Source organism: Symphalangus syndactylus, chromosome 16, assembly GCF_028878055.3.
Source record: "Symphalangus syndactylus isolate Jambi chromosome 16, NHGRI_mSymSyn1-v2.1_pri, whole genome shotgun sequence".
NCBI classification, from domain to species: domain Eukaryota; kingdom Metazoa; phylum Chordata; class Mammalia; order Primates; family Hylobatidae; genus Symphalangus; species Symphalangus syndactylus.
In genome coordinates, this window is record NC_072438.2 from 68,527,104 (window position 1) to 68,545,231 (window position 18,128).

At 42.9% G+C, this 18,128-nt stretch overlaps 1 pseudogene; it reads left to right on the forward strand.

Annotated features, from left to right (window-relative positions):
• The window catches only part of LOC129464924 (glycerophosphocholine cholinephosphodiesterase ENPP6-like), a 92,086-nt pseudogene that overhangs the window by 7,961 nt on the left and 65,997 nt on the right, over positions 1–18,128 (forward strand).

Below are 18,128 nucleotides of genomic sequence, written 5' to 3' on the forward strand. Positions count from 1 at the left end.
GATAGATAGGTGGATAGGGATAGATGGATAGATAGATGGATAAATGGATAGATAGATGATAGGTAGATAGATAGATAGATAGATAGATAGATAGATAGATAGATGAATACATGGATAAACAGAATGGATAGATGGATAGATGGATGGATGGATAGATAGACAGGTGGATAGAGGGATATCTAGATGGATAGATGGAAAAATTGATAGATCGATGGATAGATAGGTTGATGGATGCAATGGATGGATTAGATAGATAGGAGAAATAGTAGCTCTTTGAATATTCGTAATAATAACAACTCAGCAGAGACCCTGGAGAGCATGTAGGAATTGCTGGAGTGGTGTCCCTAAGTAGGTAAGAGGCCATGGATTCAGCACACAAGTGAAGCGGCAGCCTTCAGCAGGTGTGTGTTCAGGGAAGGAGGTGTGATTAAGGCCGATCAGCCAGGGTTTGTGGAAGTTTTATTCTGATAGCTTCTGATTTATGGTGAAATGATAACCCTTGTCAGGAGCTGGGCTTTGTGCTCGTGGAGATGCTGGTGGTTTGTAGAGAGAGAAGGGGTGAAATCAGAGTGGGAGGGTGACGGGATTAGGGAAGGGGTACAAAAAGTGCCCATCTGAGATTTATGATGATGAATTAAGGGGAGGTCTGCCAACAGGGCTTGGGGATTTCCTCCAGTCCCATTCGGCTGCAGGATATGCAGAGAGTTGGCTTTAGTGAGGGTCGTGGTTTTGTCTAGAGTGTGACAAAGCCAGGGGGCAAGGGAGTTGATGGTGTTTGGGTGGGGGGCGAGGTTACAGTGAATTCGCATGAGGTTAAGAGCTGTGGGAGAGGACAGAGGACAGAGGGCATCAGGTAGGTGGAGGACAGTGTAGAGATGGCAGGAGCTGTGGATTGAAGGACCTCACAGGGTCAAAGGACTATATGAGTCTGGGTTCTAGAGGGAGTGAATGAAAAAGTTAGAAAGTGGAGGCCCCAGAGTGGGCAGATATAATTGAGGTCATCGGGGGTGGCAGTTATTGATAATGGTTCGATCACAGCTCGGGATATGAGCGTGAGAGTGGCCAAGGCAGGGAAGGGGGCATGGCCACTAGAGAAACAAATTCACAAACTGAGGGGACTGGTTTGGAAGAATCAGCTAAATCAGTGGTCGGCAAACTGTGGTCCACTGGCCAAACCCAGCCTGCCACCTGTTTTGAAAATAACAGGGAATACAGACATGCCCATTCGTTTGTGTATTTCCTATGATTGCTTCCATGCTACAGTGGCAGTGTCAATGCCAAAAATATTTATTACCTGACCCTTTATAGAAAAAGTTCCCCAACTCCTGACCTAAGTGGATATTGCACTTACCATTGTTTGTGGGTTTAGGTGAACAAACAACATTCTACAACAAAAAAAATTTTACCTAATGTAATTTCTTATAATAAATACTCCTGGTGTAATGGCTATAGGCCAGCTGCCCTTGAAATTATGAAAAAAAACTTTTCAACATACAGGAAAGCTCTTTGCCCTGATTTGTATGCAGATATTTTGTTCAGCTTTGTGAGAACAAGAAACAGAATAAGTATCAACTTAGCTTGAGTTATATGATAATAGTTTTGTAAATAGTCACTAAACGTTCCCCTGTTTTATTATGAGACGCAGGAGCTGCCTGCTGTATCTTCTGTGGCTACCTGGGTAGCACCTAAAGCTGAATGAAGGGATAACCTGCTTTTAATTCCCGGATCAATATTGGTATGCAATCCAGTCCAACTGCATCAGTACTGGACCTAATTAAATACTTTTGGAGCAATGTGTAAATGTTTTATCCTTCTTTCAGAGAATCTCAGCTCCACTTGCAAAAGAGTCAGGAACGTGCAGTTATTTAGAGAGAACTTCCCAGACCTTTTTTATTTAAGTAGGTCCCCCTGCTGTTCTCAAACCATCACCCCACTCATTTTCTCCATAGCAATTATGCAGTTATGCAAAACAAACCAAATATCTTCACTTACTATCAAAATTTTCATTCATATTTCCAATTTTGTAGGTATCCCAGATTTTTGATACAATTTTTATTAGTGGTATATTATATTTTTACACTGTATAACTTTTTTTGGTATTATTTACATTTCATTTGCTTAAAGTCTCTTTAGAAAACTTTTTTGACTTATTTCTATAATTAAATCTAAGATATTCTTACCAACTCCTTTTATGTCATAGCTTTGTTCTGGAGTCACCCTTGTTAGAGTTGGGTAAGGACATGTAGATGGTACATTTTCTTAGTTCTTGTAGATGTGACAATATCTTTTTGTTGCTTGCTCACATAAGTAACAAGATCGGCTTGCTGTAGAATTCATGAGTCATACTTGTTATAACGTTTCAAAATACAGACAGTTCCACTGTCTCCTGGATTGCCACACTGACTTTGCATTTTTCTCTACAAGTATGTTAAAATTGTTTTTTGATTATTCGTTTGGGAAATTCAAGTGTTTCTGGAGTAAATAGTCATACTTTGGATTCTAGTTTTCCTTGGCAAAGGGTGGACACTTTTAGACGCAGGTGCTCATTTCTGGGAACTGCATGTGTATTTCTGACTGTTGTTTTTCTTCAGTTACTCTGGTTTCTTTTTCAGAAATGCCAATCTGGTTCACAAGGCAGCTCTGCATTCTCTGCCGTCTTCTTTCTCACCACCGTCATCTCTGTTCCTGTTTCCCTGTGTGCTGGGGACTCTCTGGTTTGCTCTCGGCATGATAGTTCTGTTTTCTGCGACTGCAGTTCTGCCTTTGCTGCCTGTAATGAGGTTTCAGTTTCGCTATGGCGTTGTGAGCCTCTCTGACCATCTTTCATAGTCCTCTGCCATGCTGCTCAAGCCAGAAACCCAAATCACGCCCGATGCCTTGCTGCCCCTTATGCCTTCCTCTCGTCCATCCACAGTTGAGGTTGCTTCAGCCTCTAGAATATTTCTCTCAAGGTCATTTTGTCTCCATCTTTACTGCCACCACTTCGGTTCACGGGGCCACCATCTCACCCTTCTTTTTGCCCCCACGCCCCCCGCCACTGCTCCTCCTAGTCTGTTCTCTATGCTGTAGTTGGAGTTACTGATGTCTATGCAGACATTTAAACATGTGTATGTACAGTTGACCCTCAAACAACATGGGTTTGAACTATGCAGGTCCACCTACACATGGATATTCTTCTGCCTCTGCCACCCCTGAGACCCCAAGACCCAACCCTCCTTCTCCTCCTCCTTAAATTTCCTCCATAACATTTCTTTTCTTTGGCTTACTTTGCTGTAAGAATACAGCATATAATGCATATAACACACAAACTATGAGTTAATCCACTGTTGATGTTATCAGTAAGGCTTTCAATCAACAGAGGCTCCATGGTACCTGAGGCTTTCGGTCAACAAGTTACACTTAGGGAAGTCAAAACTTATGGGTGACTTTTCAGCTGCTGGGTGGGGGTTGGCACCTGTTCAAGGGTCAACTGTGTGCATGTGTATGTGTATACAGATGTATACATGTGCATATATACACACACACATATATACCTACCGAATACACACACACTCACACTCTCAGTGGCTTTCTTTTGTACTAAGAATTCAAAGCACTCTTCCCAGCTGTGAAGCTTCTGTGTAAGCTGACACTGCCTATGTCCCCAAATTCAGCTGCGCCATTTACCAGGCACATGGGTCTTTTTTCAGTTCTTCAGGCATGTGGAGCTCTTTCTCACCTTAAAGCAATTTGCTTCCTCTGCCAGGAATATACATGACTTGCTTTCCATATCTGGCTCAGATGAAATATTACAGAAGCCTTTCCTGCCTATTTTATCTAAGTAGGTACTACCTGCCCCCAATCAGCCCCTTGTTTGATTCCTTAAAAGCAATTATCATTATGAATTATTTATCAGTGCATCATCTGTGAACCTCACCAAAGTGTAAGCTGCCTCAAAGTTGGCATCTTGGCCATTCTACCCATCTCTGGATTCTCCGCCCCAGCCCAGTGTGTGCCTCATAATGGGTTCTCTTTTTTTTTTTTTTTTTTTTTTTTTTGAGATGGAGTCTCCCTCTGTTGCCCAGGCTGGAGTGCAGTGGTGCGATCTCAGCTCACTGCAACCTCCAACTCCTGGGTTCAATTGATTCTTGTGCCTCAGCCTCCCAAGTAGCTACGATTACAGGCATGCGCCACCATGCCCAGCTAATTTTTATATTTTTAGTAGAGACGGCATTTCACCATGTTGGCCAGGCTGGTCTCGAACTCCTGACCTCAAGTGATCCACCTGCCTTGGCCTCCCAAAGTGCTGGGATTACAGGCGTGAGCCACCGGGCCAGGCCTTCATAATGGGTTCTTAATAAACATTTGTTAAAAGCATTGGTTCATCACATATTAGTAATTTTCATCTTTACTTATTCCTTATGATTTTTTGTTTGTTTAATATAGGTTATACCTTTTGATATCCTATAGAGGATTCCAGCGTGTTGGATCTCTGGGGTCCTCCTGTAGATTATTTTTAGAGTCTTCTAAAGTCTTCTAAATCATTGAGATGAAGTCTCTTTCCTATTTTCCGTAGCTTTAAAAAAACTACCCCCCAGGCCCCGCCCCGCCCCGCCCCGCCCTGCCCCATAGAGTTTTTCCTCCCTTATTTACTCATCCTTAAAGGAAGTGACATCTGTAGAGGGCCAGTGCTTGTTAAGAGCGAGGGAGAGCTCATCATCGAGGTCAGGTCCTTGTGTGCGGAGTCCTATCCTGGTGCTCTCGGGGCAGGACAGGTGGGCCTCCCAGCCTGTTCCTGATTCCTCACAGTTGCCTATGGAAGCTCTATTTCCCCAAACTTCTAACTTTCCCTGCCTTATCTGATTGTATCTGGTATTGTATTCTGAGTCCAAGGAGGGCACGAGAAACTTCAATTTCTAACATGCTGCTATGCGTGTTTCTTTCCTACTCTTCTCTTACTAAGACTGCTTTACTCGTGCCCACTGTTTTTCCTAAAATGCGATGAGCCACCAGCAGTTTCTTCTGCTTTCCACGCAGGTGGTTTTTCTTTGCTTGCTTTTTAAGCTCCTGTCTCTGAATGCATATAGATTAAAAGAGGGATGGGACGAGGGGTGGACAGCACCGAGGGTAACTGCATAGCACCAAGAATGACTCACGTGTGTGTGGCTGGTAGTTTCCGAGTTCAGGTCCTGGATGCTGGAAGGAGACAGCTGCCTGCAGGGTGGTGAGAAATTCTTCCAATCTTTTTTAGATGCTTTCCCTTTTCTGAAGTAAAGCCTGAATATGCCATTAAGAGAAGCTGTGGTAGGTTTTCCTATCACCTAGTTCTATCTGCCATGCAGTTAATGAAACATCTTTCCATATTTTCCATGTGGTTATTCATCAAGCCTAGTTTTGGGGATAGTGTGAGTTTTGTTTTGTTTTGTTTTCTTCTGGAGGGTGAGAAAAGTTGCATTTTAGGGTTGCTGATAAGATCTAATTAAAACCCTTTTTTTTTTTTTTTTTTTTTTGACACGGAGTCACCCAGGCTGGAGTGCAGTGGCGCGATCTCAGCTCACTGCAAGCTCCGCCTCCCGGGTTCACGCCATTCTCCGGCCTCAGCCTCCCTAGTAGCTGGTACTACAGGCACCCGCCACCGCACCTGGCTAATTTTTTTTGTATTTTTAGTAGAGACGGAGTTTCACCATGTTAGCCAGGATGGTCTCGATCTCCTGACCTCATGATCCGCCTGCCTCGGCCTCCCAAAGTGCTGAGATTACAGGCGTGAGCCACTGCACCCAGCCTAAAACCCATTTTTACAGTATTAGACACTGAGAGAATTTTCCTCTGAATAGCATAATAATGACCATTAAATATGTGCTTCCCCCCCCCTTAATGAGCTCTATACTAGGAATTAGCATTAAAAATATTAGAAGAGAGATGTTATATTTACATATTTGGTTGAGACTAAAGAATTTCTTCCTCTTAGCTGCAATAGACTCTCTTATTTCACTCTGGCTTTCTCTCCTAATTAAGCTGGGAACAACAGCTATTGTCTATTTCCCTTCCATTTTAATCCACCGTTTCTTTTTTATTTTCAGCTATATGTGAACAGATATGGGCTAGGGAAACATAAAAATTAAATAACTTGAGTGGGTCAATAGAAAGGTTATCCTGTTTCTTTCGGGGTTTTTGAGGATTATAATGAATAAAACAGAACCAGAGAAGTTACGAAGCATGTGTTTATCACTCAGCAACAGAGATTTTTAAATAAGTACTTCAAATCATTATATATAAAATACATTTATTATATTACTGTACATATAAATATAATAATATATTTAATTGGTGTTTTAAATATAATTTGAGTTTTCAAGCATGTATTTATCACTCAACAGAAAGAATTTTAAATATATAATGTAAACAATTCTATATAAGTACAATAAAGATATATTTTATATACGTAAAAATATTTAAATATGTACTATATATAATTTTATATTAAAATATATTAATGTTTTATATTCTATTTATATAGTGTATATTAAATATGTACTGTATATGTTTAAAATATATTTAAAATTCTGTTGCTGATAATACACATTTTTTAACTTGTGTTTTTAAGTATACATACATATATACATTATGTATTATCGTATGTATATATATATGTCACACATGTATGTATTTCTCCACTGTACCATATTTACTTTTAAAACAATAATCTAGGGACAAAAATTGAAAGCTTTAGCTCCTAGTGACTACAAACTGTAGACTGTAGGTTGGCACAAAATCTGAATGGGAGCCAGTGGATTTGGTGAGCAAATCCTTGCAACAAGCCCTTTGATGTTCTAAAGCTGAAGCCATTTCAGCTGAAAGCCGGTTGGGGCGCGGGGATTAGGACTGTAGTTTCTATATTTTGAAAACAGCGCTCTCCCTTGTGGCCATTCACATGCTCACTTCTAAAATTGAGTTCTGAGAGCTCTTCTGGCTCGAGGAGCATCTCTCCCAGTTTGTTTTCTTTCTGCTTTTATACTGTAGCCCTGTCTTTGAGGAAGATTTTAGTCTCCGCTCGCCCCCTGGGTCAAGAAGCCTTGTTTATTATTATTAGATATCGATGATGTTGACAGACCCTACGTGGAGGGTCTGTGATCAGACAGAAGGGTGATGGGTCAGGACTCACTTCTGCTGTGTTTGACGTCATCCCAGGGTTGGAGGCCAGTAGTGGGGAAGTCACCGGGCTAAGACTCCCAGGACACCAGGTTTGGGTCCCGGCTATATCATTAACTGGTGGAGTTATTTCCGGTCCAGGGCTCAAAGCCGTAATTTATGTAGCCAAAGGCCTCAAAGATGATTGCTCTCCAGGACACCTTCCCGCTCTGAAAGTCTAGCTCTAGAGTATTTGGGAAGGGGGGTATGTTAGACCCTGGCTTCTGCCATTTTTCCTGGGGGCTTATTCCACAGCCTGGCCTGCTGCGAGTTCAATCATGTGGTTGCCTGGGAGCCTAGTGAGAAGAAAACCCAAGCCCAAGTCCACTTGGAGAACTCCAGCATCATTTGAGTGGGGAAGTGCCGTGTCCTCTACGTAGGGGCTGGCGGGATGGCAGCTTGTACTGGCGGAAGGGTTCCTGGAAGAGTTCCCCAAGGGACACACATTCCTTAAAATGCGACAGGCACAACAAGGGACTCCATTTAAAATCTATCAGATTAAAGATTGTTTTAAATTGTGCTCAATGCATGCAGGGTTTGGTTAGATGGGCAAGTTGATGGGATGTAAACAGGTTGATTTTTGTGTGGGCAGTTTGAAAATATCAAGAGCTTTGAAAATGATGATTACTTTTTTCTTGAAATTTCAATCACAGAGGCAGAATGTGAGCAAAGATGACTATACAAAGACATTCACTCTGGCTTCCAGTCTGTGGTTAGAAAAACTGGAAACGACCTAAATGTTCAGCTTTAGGAAAGAGGCTTAAGATGGTGGTAACCAAGGGTTGCTTTTTTGTTGTTGTTTAGCCATGGGTGGAGCCTTTCTTCAGGTGCACTGTTATGTGAAACTGTAATGAGGTACAAGGGGATTGATTCAAGTTGGTTGGTGGTGTGGGGGGGCGGTTTCTGTTGCAGCATCTCACCCAGACTGCATGACCCAGCCAGTCCTCAGGCTCCCCAGTGGCAGCTCATGAGGCACTTGCATGGCAAACATACCCCATGGCAGAGCTAGAAAGCCCTGACTCAGACAACTGTGGGATGTTAATATCAGCCTTTCCTTCTGACTGGTGGAAATTTGCACAGCTCTCTCCCTAATTCTTCTGACTTTTCTATACTTGCCAAATTTTTCATTATGAACATATTACTTATTGCACTAAAATATCTAAGATGTTAAAATGATGTCAGTTTATTATTTTAGAATTAGAAGTATAATTGTCATAGAAACCACAAAACTTGGGTCAGCCTGGCCAACATATTCTTTCCTTTTTGGCAGATCTTCAGGCTCATGTGGAAAAACTGATAAAATAGAAAAAGCAATCAGAAGAATATAAAAACCACTGATAATCCCACCACCTAGAGAAAACTACTGTTAATATTTTGAGTGTATTTCCCTCCAGCTTTTTTCTATATATATGTATGTATTTATAATATATATTAATATACTATATATTAATAAAATGTATATGCTATATATAATAAATACATTATATATAGCTTACATAGAACACATTTTATTTATTATATTATAAACGCAGTTTTGTGTCCTATTTATTTTTGTAAACATTATATTATATAATCCCTAGATATTACCATTTGAAAACATAACATTTAATGGTTTCCTAACATTTAAATCTATTGACAAACATAATTTTATAACCAATATTTCTTCTATGACAGATAGCACTGATGTGAACATACCTGTACATAAATCTTGTCTATATTTGTACTTTTGCAGGTCGCAGTTTCCAAGAACCTATTCATGATGTTAGGTGAGGACTTACTGTACTTGAAAAAAAACCTCCCCAAAAGTAGGTAAGAGACTTTCTTGTAGTCATTTCTCTTGTAGTCATTTGTTGATTAGAAATATATGTAAAATATGGCTTGTTCATCTATTTAGACAGTAATTATAAAATACCAAATTTATTTACATTTAAATGTTTTTCATTTGTTTCAAATTGAGCTATGATCTGTGGAATGTCAAGGCGTCTTTTTGCTTTTATCGGCTTGTTATGGACCATCAATATTATGTTGTTAATTAAAGAAAGTAACTCAGCCAGGTGCGGTGGCTCACACCTGTAATCCCAGCACTTTGGGAAGCTGAGGCGGGCAGATCACTTGTGGACACGAGTTCCAGACCAGCCTGGCCAACATGGTGAAATCCCGTCTCTACTAAAAATACAAAGATTAGCCAGGTGTGGTGGCGCATGCCTGTAATCCCAGCTACTTGGGAGGCCGAGGCACGAGAATCTTTTGAACCCGGGAAGCAGAGGCTGCAGTGAGCTGAGATGGTGCCGCTGCACTCCAGCCTTGGTGACAGAGCAACACTCCATCTCAAAAAAAAAAGTAACTGGTCCTAAGTTTTCTGTGAGCAGCTGTAGTCAAGCGAAGACTGAAAACATTCAATTTTGGAAGGAGAATTAAGATAAAAGCAAGCAAGCAAACGCCCCCTTCCCACCATCCACCCAAATGTATGCAGTCTTTTGCTTCACATTTTTGTGTAATGCATGGTGTTTACAGAATCCTCCTCAGAATCTTGCCTCTTCTGTTGCTTTGTGTTATTGAACGTGGACTTGTGCAAGTGGAAGCTCTGGGCAGATGGAGCTGGGTCCTTTCCTCTTACACGCTGGGGCACCTCCTTATTGCCTCACCAACCAGTTTGTTTTACAACTTGCGGAAGAGTATTATTACATCTGAGCACTCAGAAATTAGATGCTGACACTGAGTATTGATTTACGTAAAAATCTACATATTTCTGGTTTTTCGAGAGCTACTCACTTGGAACTTTACAAGATGAGGCATCCCCTGTCTTTTTGTTGAGCATGCCTGACACAAATGGCATGCTCAACAAAAAGTTGCTGAATTAAAAATCATCTCGGAATGTAAAGGTGACTAGCATTATGGAAATAGTTTATATTGACATGATTATTATTATTTACTTTATTTTTTTTTTATTTAGGGTCTCACTCTGTCTCCCAGGCTGTAGTGCAGTGGTGCGATCTCAGCTCATTGCAACCCCTGCCTCCTGGGTCCAAGCGATTATCTCCCTCAGCCTCCCAAGTAGTTGGGTTTGCAGACATGTGCCACCATGCCTGGCTAATTTTTGTATTTTTAGTAGAGACAGGGTGTCACCATGTAGGCCAAGCTGGTCTCAAACTCCTGACCTCAAGTGAACTGCCTGCCTTGGCCTCCCAAAGTGCTGGCATGAGCCACCGTGCCTGGCTTATGTTGACATTACTCATCCTTCTAAAAGAATAATAAAATAGCTAGAAAAAATAGCTTGGAGAAAATTGAGCTTTTTGTCTGGAATTTTGGAGAATTTTTTTTTTAACCTCCTCAAGTGTTTGTATCTTTTCTTTGTCCTAATTACGAACAGGAAATTTCAAAGCATAACAAAGACCCAATTCTTGCAGCTCTGGTGTGTGGCTTTGGTGGGAATTTCAGCAGCGGTTCTGTTGACTGTCCTGACCGATGCCACCACTTTTGAACACTGGTAAGTTTAAACAGTGTAAATTGCATTTGTTGTTTACAAGGATTCTCTCATGCATATTTTCTCGTTCAATTTTTAATTAGCTAAACTTGATCGATACTTAACACATAATTGCGTGCTTTAAGTATATGTGTCCTTGTTATTTCCATTTTATAGCCAAAATTTGGACATGGAAATTTAGAGATTGAATAGCTTACTCACTCAAATGTTCAAGTTGGCAGTCAAACTCCTACTCTCTGGTCATTTTCCCTGCACCATGAGGTTTCTAAAAATGTGAAATAAACTTGGTTTTATAAGTAGAGCCAGACTCTTCAGATTCTTCCCAAGTACAGGAAGTTGTAAGAATGTCTTCTCCCTGGCTTCAAGAAGGTGAGAGGCTGCAGCCCTTAGAGAGTCCACATGGCTCCCAGAGGCAGCCCCTCCTATGCTGTCCTTCAGTGGCCCTGTCTTTTGACTCATGAGGAGTGGTTTAGAAGTCTGCAAGCACAGGTTACACAGAGCCCAGGTCACAGACAGGATGCCAGGCTCCCACCCCGTAGCCCTGTCTTCCCTCCACTCTCCCCTTGACTGGTGCCTTAAGAATACAATGTCACAGTCACCAACACTGCAGTTACGGGCAGTGGATTCGAGCTTCTAAAAGTAGGGTGAGCCGATGGTTTATTGGCAGAAATAGGACCCTCTTACAGCAGTGTGGTTGTCCTGGCTGCTAACGGCGATGCACAATGAGCCGATCACTGAATTTTCTGGAGCCAGTTATTAAGTGCATCCATTATTAAATAATACACACTGAAATGATGCTCTGATTCCTGCAACTCTATGAAGGTAGCATGATTGTAGTGAGTAGTGCTGGAGCTGAAAGAGGTTTCTGTTTAATGAATATGATTTTCATGAGGATGAGAAATTGTTTAACGTTAGCACACATATCAGATTTAGCAACAATAAACTTATTGGGAAAAGAATTAGCAGATTGGAATGCATCTCCATTTGACAAATCATGGTTGAATTACAACCACAAGTTGATTAAGAATACAAGGTTTTAGCAAAAATCAACCAAAAATTTTCACAGAATTTTATTCGATGAGAGTCGATGGCTATGTGAAATTTACATTAAAGAAAAGCATATATTTTATTATTGATTGTAAATTGTGTATTACACAGCCTTGATCTCAAATATGTGTATGTGTGTGTGTATGTATCGTCATAGTCCCTTTAGACTCTTATTACAAAATACCATAAACTGCATGGGCTAGAAACAACAGAAACGTGTCTCTCACGGTTCTAGAGGCTGGGAAGCAAGCCCAAGATCGGGGCACCAGCAGATTCTCCGTCTCAGGAGGGCCTGTTTCCTGGTGCATACATGGTGTCTTTTCTGTGTGTCCTCATATGGCAGAAGGGGCAACGGAGTCTCTGGGATCTCCTTTATAAGGGCATTAATCTCATTCCTAAAGGCCCACCTTCATTGACCTAATCACCTCCCCAAGGCCTCATCTCCTAACTTTGGGGGTTAGGATTTCAACATGTGAATTTTGGGGGACAGAAACATTCAGTTCATTGCATATACATACACATATATTCACACACACGTACTGTATGTATAGGTATAGTGTATATATAGTATATACATATGATATGTGTATGCATATATGCATAATACAATACATATTGCATATATGTATACATAGACATATTCACACACATTGTATGTATATATACAGTATATACATACTACATGTATATGTATATATACAGTATATACATACTACATGTATATGTATATATACAGTATATGCATACTACATGTATATGTATATATACAGTATATGCATACTACATGTATATGTATATATACAGTATATGCATACTACATGTATATGTATATATACAGTATATGCATACTACATGTATATGTATATATACAGTATATGCATACTACATGTATATGTATATATACAGTATATGCATACTACATGTATATGTATATATACAGTATATGCATACTACATGTATATGCATATATGCATAAGAGAATAATATATACTGGATATTGTATATGTATATGCAACGTGTATTATTGTATTATGCATATGTGTGTGTGTGTGTGTGTGTGTGTGTATATATATATATATATATTTGAAACCCTATTTTATACATTTACCAGCACACCAGTGCTTTTGTGAATGAAAGGGGTGCCATTATTACATATGTTGAAATACCGGGTGAAATCAGGACAATCCCAGGCAATCCAAGAACCTGTGGTCCTCACCAAACTTTCCAGGTCCAGTGCAGCACACAGTCTCCCGCTGGGCTGCCTTTTTCTTACAGCTCCCTCCCCCACCAGAGACCCTGCACAATCCCTCCAAAAAGGCTCGTTCTTGCTGAGTCCCTTTGCCACAGGGAGTCGCAGGAGCATTAAGTGGCCTCCTGAGCAACTGTCTTCATCCTGCTTCATCCCTGTCCCAGGCCCTTCATGGAAGCACCATTTCTGGCATTTATCAGCTCTGAGGCTACAGAAGCATCTCATAAAGTTTGTGGGTCTTAATTTTCTTACTGCAAAATAGCACTAATAGCACCCACCATGCAGGGCTGCTGCAAGGATTAGAAATAGCACGTGTAAAGTGCTTTCTATGTGCTTGGCACAAGATACGTGCTCAATGAATGGCACTATTTTTGCTATCATTACTGCTCCTGCTGCTACTTTGTTTGAGTCTGCCTGCCTCAGGCTCCGAGTTTTGGACACGTCTCCATTACTTTGGCCCCTGGGACGTTGATGGTTTTGACTCCTTTCAGCCACTCTAAAGCTGAGGGTTTCTCCACTCCTTCCCGTGCCCAGTCCTGACTTGTGGGGTGGTGGTCACAATGAGGGGTAACCAGTGGTCACTCTGCTGTTTTCCTAGGGGGCCTGGTACTTAGGGGTGGGCCTCCAGAAGCAGCTCTGGGTCCTCAAACCTGCCCCTTGCCCTAGCTACGTGATCCAGCTGTACGCAGAATACCCAAGTCAGGCCAACCAGACCATTTCAGTGCTGCCATGGCGGTCAGTCCAGAGGGCCTCCTTGTCCAAGATGGGCCAATGACAACCCCTTCCTGCACTTTTCTGAGTTGGAATGAAGGGAAGGAGTCAGTGTCCCTGATTGGGAGCTGAAGGTTCAGGAGCTGATGGAGACATGTTGGCTATCTAGAAGAGCCAATGACAGAGTGTCTGAAGCCAATGACGGAGTGAACTAGACTCCAGATGGCAGAAGAGTCCCTCCAGGACAGAGGTCACTGAGGCCTGACTGCATCCTGACCCTCTCTTGAGGCACATTGAGATCTCCACTCCCATCACAAGGCAACATCACAACTCCCCTCCCCTCTCCCACTCCTTCCTTCCTTCCCTCCTTCCTTCCTTCCTTCCATAGCCAAAATTTGGACACGGAAATTTAGAGCTCGAACAGCTTACTCACTCAGATGTTCAAGTCAGCAGTCAAACCCCTATTCTCTGATCATTTTTCTTCCTTCCTTCCTTCTTTCCCTCCCTCCCCATCTCCCTCCCCCTTCCTTCCTTCCTTCCTTCCTCCCTCCCTCCCTCTTTTTTCTCAAGTCTCACTACGTTGCCCAGGCTGGGCTCAAACTCCTGGGCTCAAGAGGGTCTCCCGCCCCAGCCTCCTGAGTAGCTGGGACTATAGGCACCCACCGTGCCAGGCTCTCTGTTTTTCTTCATTGAGTCTCCAACGAATGGGAGGCTGTGAGCCTGAAAAGTGTGACACTGTATTGCTTTAAGCCCCAAAGACTCCAAATTACTACCCCTGTGCTTTTGAAGGGTTTCTTAAGGGTGATGTATTTCCAGAATGATTTACAGTACCTTTTGTGCCCCAGGTGAGACGATTTTGCATGTGTGCTTGTGGTCCAGCCCCTGAGGCTGTAGCAGGGGATTCCACGGGATTTTTTTCGTGGGGTGTCACTACCATTTACTCTCAACCTTTGCCTAAGCTAATTCAAGTCAGCTTTCCTTCACTTACAGTAACAACAAAAACATTCCTAATGCGTCCTCCCAGAGTCCCCAGTTTCAGGAATGGGAAATCAGACAGGCTCTGCCCCTGCTCTAGGCAGAATAGGCCCCCATTTCACATCACGGCTAACTCTTAATGGTCTGTGTCAAATGCTCAAGAGAAGCACATTTCTTGACCCAAATAAAAGGAATGAGACACTGGCGCCCAAGCCCTGAGGAACCTGATTCTAGAAGGGTCCTGTGCTCTAGGAGGGTCAGAAGGGTCTTCTAGTACCATCTTGCTTTAGGAGTCCAAGTAAATAACAGACTGAATACACTGCTTTGCTCTGAAGTAGACATATGGTGTCTGATTCGGGGGAACCTGTGCCTCTGCAGCCCCCAAGTCTGTGGCAGGCATTGCCCATCGATCATGACGCGGTCCTTGCAGCTTGAGTGCGCCAGCAGAGTGCTTCTCATCACAGGATGCCGGCCAGCCCTTCTCTGGTGCTCTTGGTCCTTCTTGGAGAAGGACTCAACCGAGCTTGTCTTGACTGAGTGGGCCTCCGTGTCGAGAGACCACAGCCTGTGAAATGGCTGTTTTGGATATGGTTTTATGAGTTCTTGCATACGGATATTCTACAATCCGCAAAGCCACTCTAGTGTCTCCAAGTCAAAGGTTAATACCCAGGGAAGGTGAAAATCTCCTTTAAAATTGCTAGTGAAAGGTGGGCTAGGCCAGAGGAACATAGAATTAGGTTTATGTAGCAGCCTGGGTTTCCATAGAAACGAGATGCAGTTGCGTCAAACACATGACTAAACTTTTCCACACTGGTTTTAAGCCTGGAAGGAGGTTGGAAGAAGGTATTTACTGACCATGTAGGCACAGTGAGAATTTTGACAGCAAAGCCCTCCAAAAAGTCTCAGTCAAAGCAAATGGCAATGACTCCCCACAAAAATAGCACGTGTGAGCCCCCACTACAGCCTCGCGGGCCGAACCAGAGTGGCACATGTGCAAAATAGTCTCGCTTGAGGGACAAAAGGTATTGTAACTCATCCTGGAAACACACCACCTTTATGAAACCCCTCAGAAGCACAGGGGCAGTCATTTGGGGTCTCTGGGGTTTAATGAAATACAGCATCACATTTTGCAGCTCAAAGCCTCCTGTTTATTGGGGACTCAGTGAAGAAAGCCAGAAGTGTGATGTTGCCTGGGTAGGAGAGCCCGGCCTGCAGCCTTCTGCTATCAGCAGCAGGAAGCTGCAGCCCTGAATCAGGGCCTTTGTTCTCCTGAAGCCTGCAGGCAGTAGGCCCTTCTGCTCACACTGCCCTCGGGCAGCACGCGTGTGTCCCTGGGCCCCGAGCCTTCATCTGTAGTGGCTCTAAACTGGTGCCCTCCACAGCCAGGACCCAGGCCAGGAGCTGTGAACTCAGAGGAGGAGGGCAAGGTGGCCAGAAATGTGATGACGGCAGAGAGAGGAGCCAGGGACAGGCAAAGGAAGCAAGTGACAGAAATCCCAGGCCTGCTACTCCAGGCAGAGAGAGGGCTGGTGGCTCCTGAAAAAAGAAGCAGGAGTGAGGCAGGAGCCAGGAGAGCAGAACTCACCCTCCCCTGCTGCCCTCCCCGTGGCCCTGGCTGTAGCCCCAGCGTCTCTTCCTGGGGCCATGTCTTCACATGGGGACATTTCTTCCCAGCTCGGCCACCGAGAGGAATGGATTCCTCCAGCATGAAGAATCCTCCTGCCCAGCCTGGATCCTGGAGCCACAGTCACTGTGGCAAGAATGCGGCTCCTCGCTGGCCTGGCTAGGGCTAGATGCCACACTTTGCCCTCTCCCCAGAGCCAGAGAGGTTGGGTCACAGACGCTCCTGAATGGGCCATGCAGGGTGCAGGAGGAATTTTGCCTTTGGAGGAACAAAGGGGTGTTCGAAGTTAAACGTCCACTGCAGTGACCATTACAAATTGTGGTTTAAAAAAATCATAAACTTAACCAAAAGAGGAACTAAGAGAAGGAGGGAAAGAAAGGGCTGGGGTCAAGATTAATAAAATCCCAAATAAGAAGCACACATCCTAAAAGGGAAAATGAAACACAACAAGGGTTAGGAGGGTGGGGTGGGGGAATGAGGAAGCCGGGGGCACAGCACGAGACTCCCTGCCAGGACAGCCCAGGCAAGGCCCCGGCTCCCGGTTTAAGGCCCCGAGGCTCGCGTTTGCTGCAGCGCGTGGCCGGCGGACTCTGCCTGCATTCTCGGCATCTTCAGCACAGTCACAAGCAGCTGTCAGATTTCTGCGAATCCTGGAGGTGGCCTTCAAACCGGGAGAAGCAAACACAGAATTCAAGGCTGGCCCAGCCTGGCGCCTCTCGGCGCACTTCGGGGACGGCTGCGGGCGGTGGTGATGACCGCAGCCGCCAGCAGAGGGCAGTGGCGGGCCAGCGTGGCCAGGCTCAGAGGGCTCGCTCCCAGCCCTCCCGAGCCCCGCGGGCAGTTTCTGCCTGTAACTTTCACCCCCCGTGCAAACCTTCCAGCTTCCTGTGCAAGGCAGATGCAACGTGGTGCTGCTTTTCTTTTCGTCAAGGGGATTTGAGACTTTTCCTCTGCAAAAATGATCTGTACATATCAAGTAAGAAATGGACTGTCCGGCCCCATCCCTCCCTAGAAGATAATTTTTCAAAGTGCCATTTTTTATTTTTTTTTATTTTTTATTTTTTACAAATTTCAATCTATATAGACTTTGATTTGTGCATTTGTGATAATTTATGACTGCAAAAAACACTTGTTTTTTTAGAATGACATAGTGAAAGGCACATTTCATTTGAATGCATAGTGTACCATTCTAAAATATCCAAATTTCTTTACGAAGTGCTTGAGCTGCCACATACACATACAGTAATAGCAAAAGATATTTACACTCTATAAAGCTTAAAATTTTAAATCTGACTAATATATATATATATTTTAAACTACAAAAAATTAGTGCTTTCTTCAGCTTAATTGTGTAAATAGACCCTGCCTTCTAATTTTTTTAGTTATTTGACTTCAATTAAAAAAAATTCTGTACACTGTGTAGTTACAAAATGCTGTCAGTTTTTAATGCTAAAAGCCTATTTTAGACATTCTTTGCTATTTGAGAACCGACAAAGTGAGCAGACTGTACCTCAAAAGTATTTAGTGTTTTAGTGTTGTATTAACACTGTTTAAATTAAAGCCAGACAATTAAGCTAAGTTCCTCTATTGTCCTTTGCCAAGGAAATTAACTGGCATTTAAAAATAACTTTAAGCCACATATTGTTCCACCTTTCTATAAGATTTTTCTCCCAAAGGATCTTGGGTAATAAACAATTTGGAAGGTAATATAAATGATCTCTGGACAATTTTAATTGTTCTCAGAGTACAATGAAAAGTTGCTAAAACATCCCAGCAAATATTTATAAATGTTTTTGGCTCAACTCTCCATAAATCAGTGTGCTTTTTTATGTTAAGATTTATACCTGAACAATTTTTAAGAGATGAGCTCG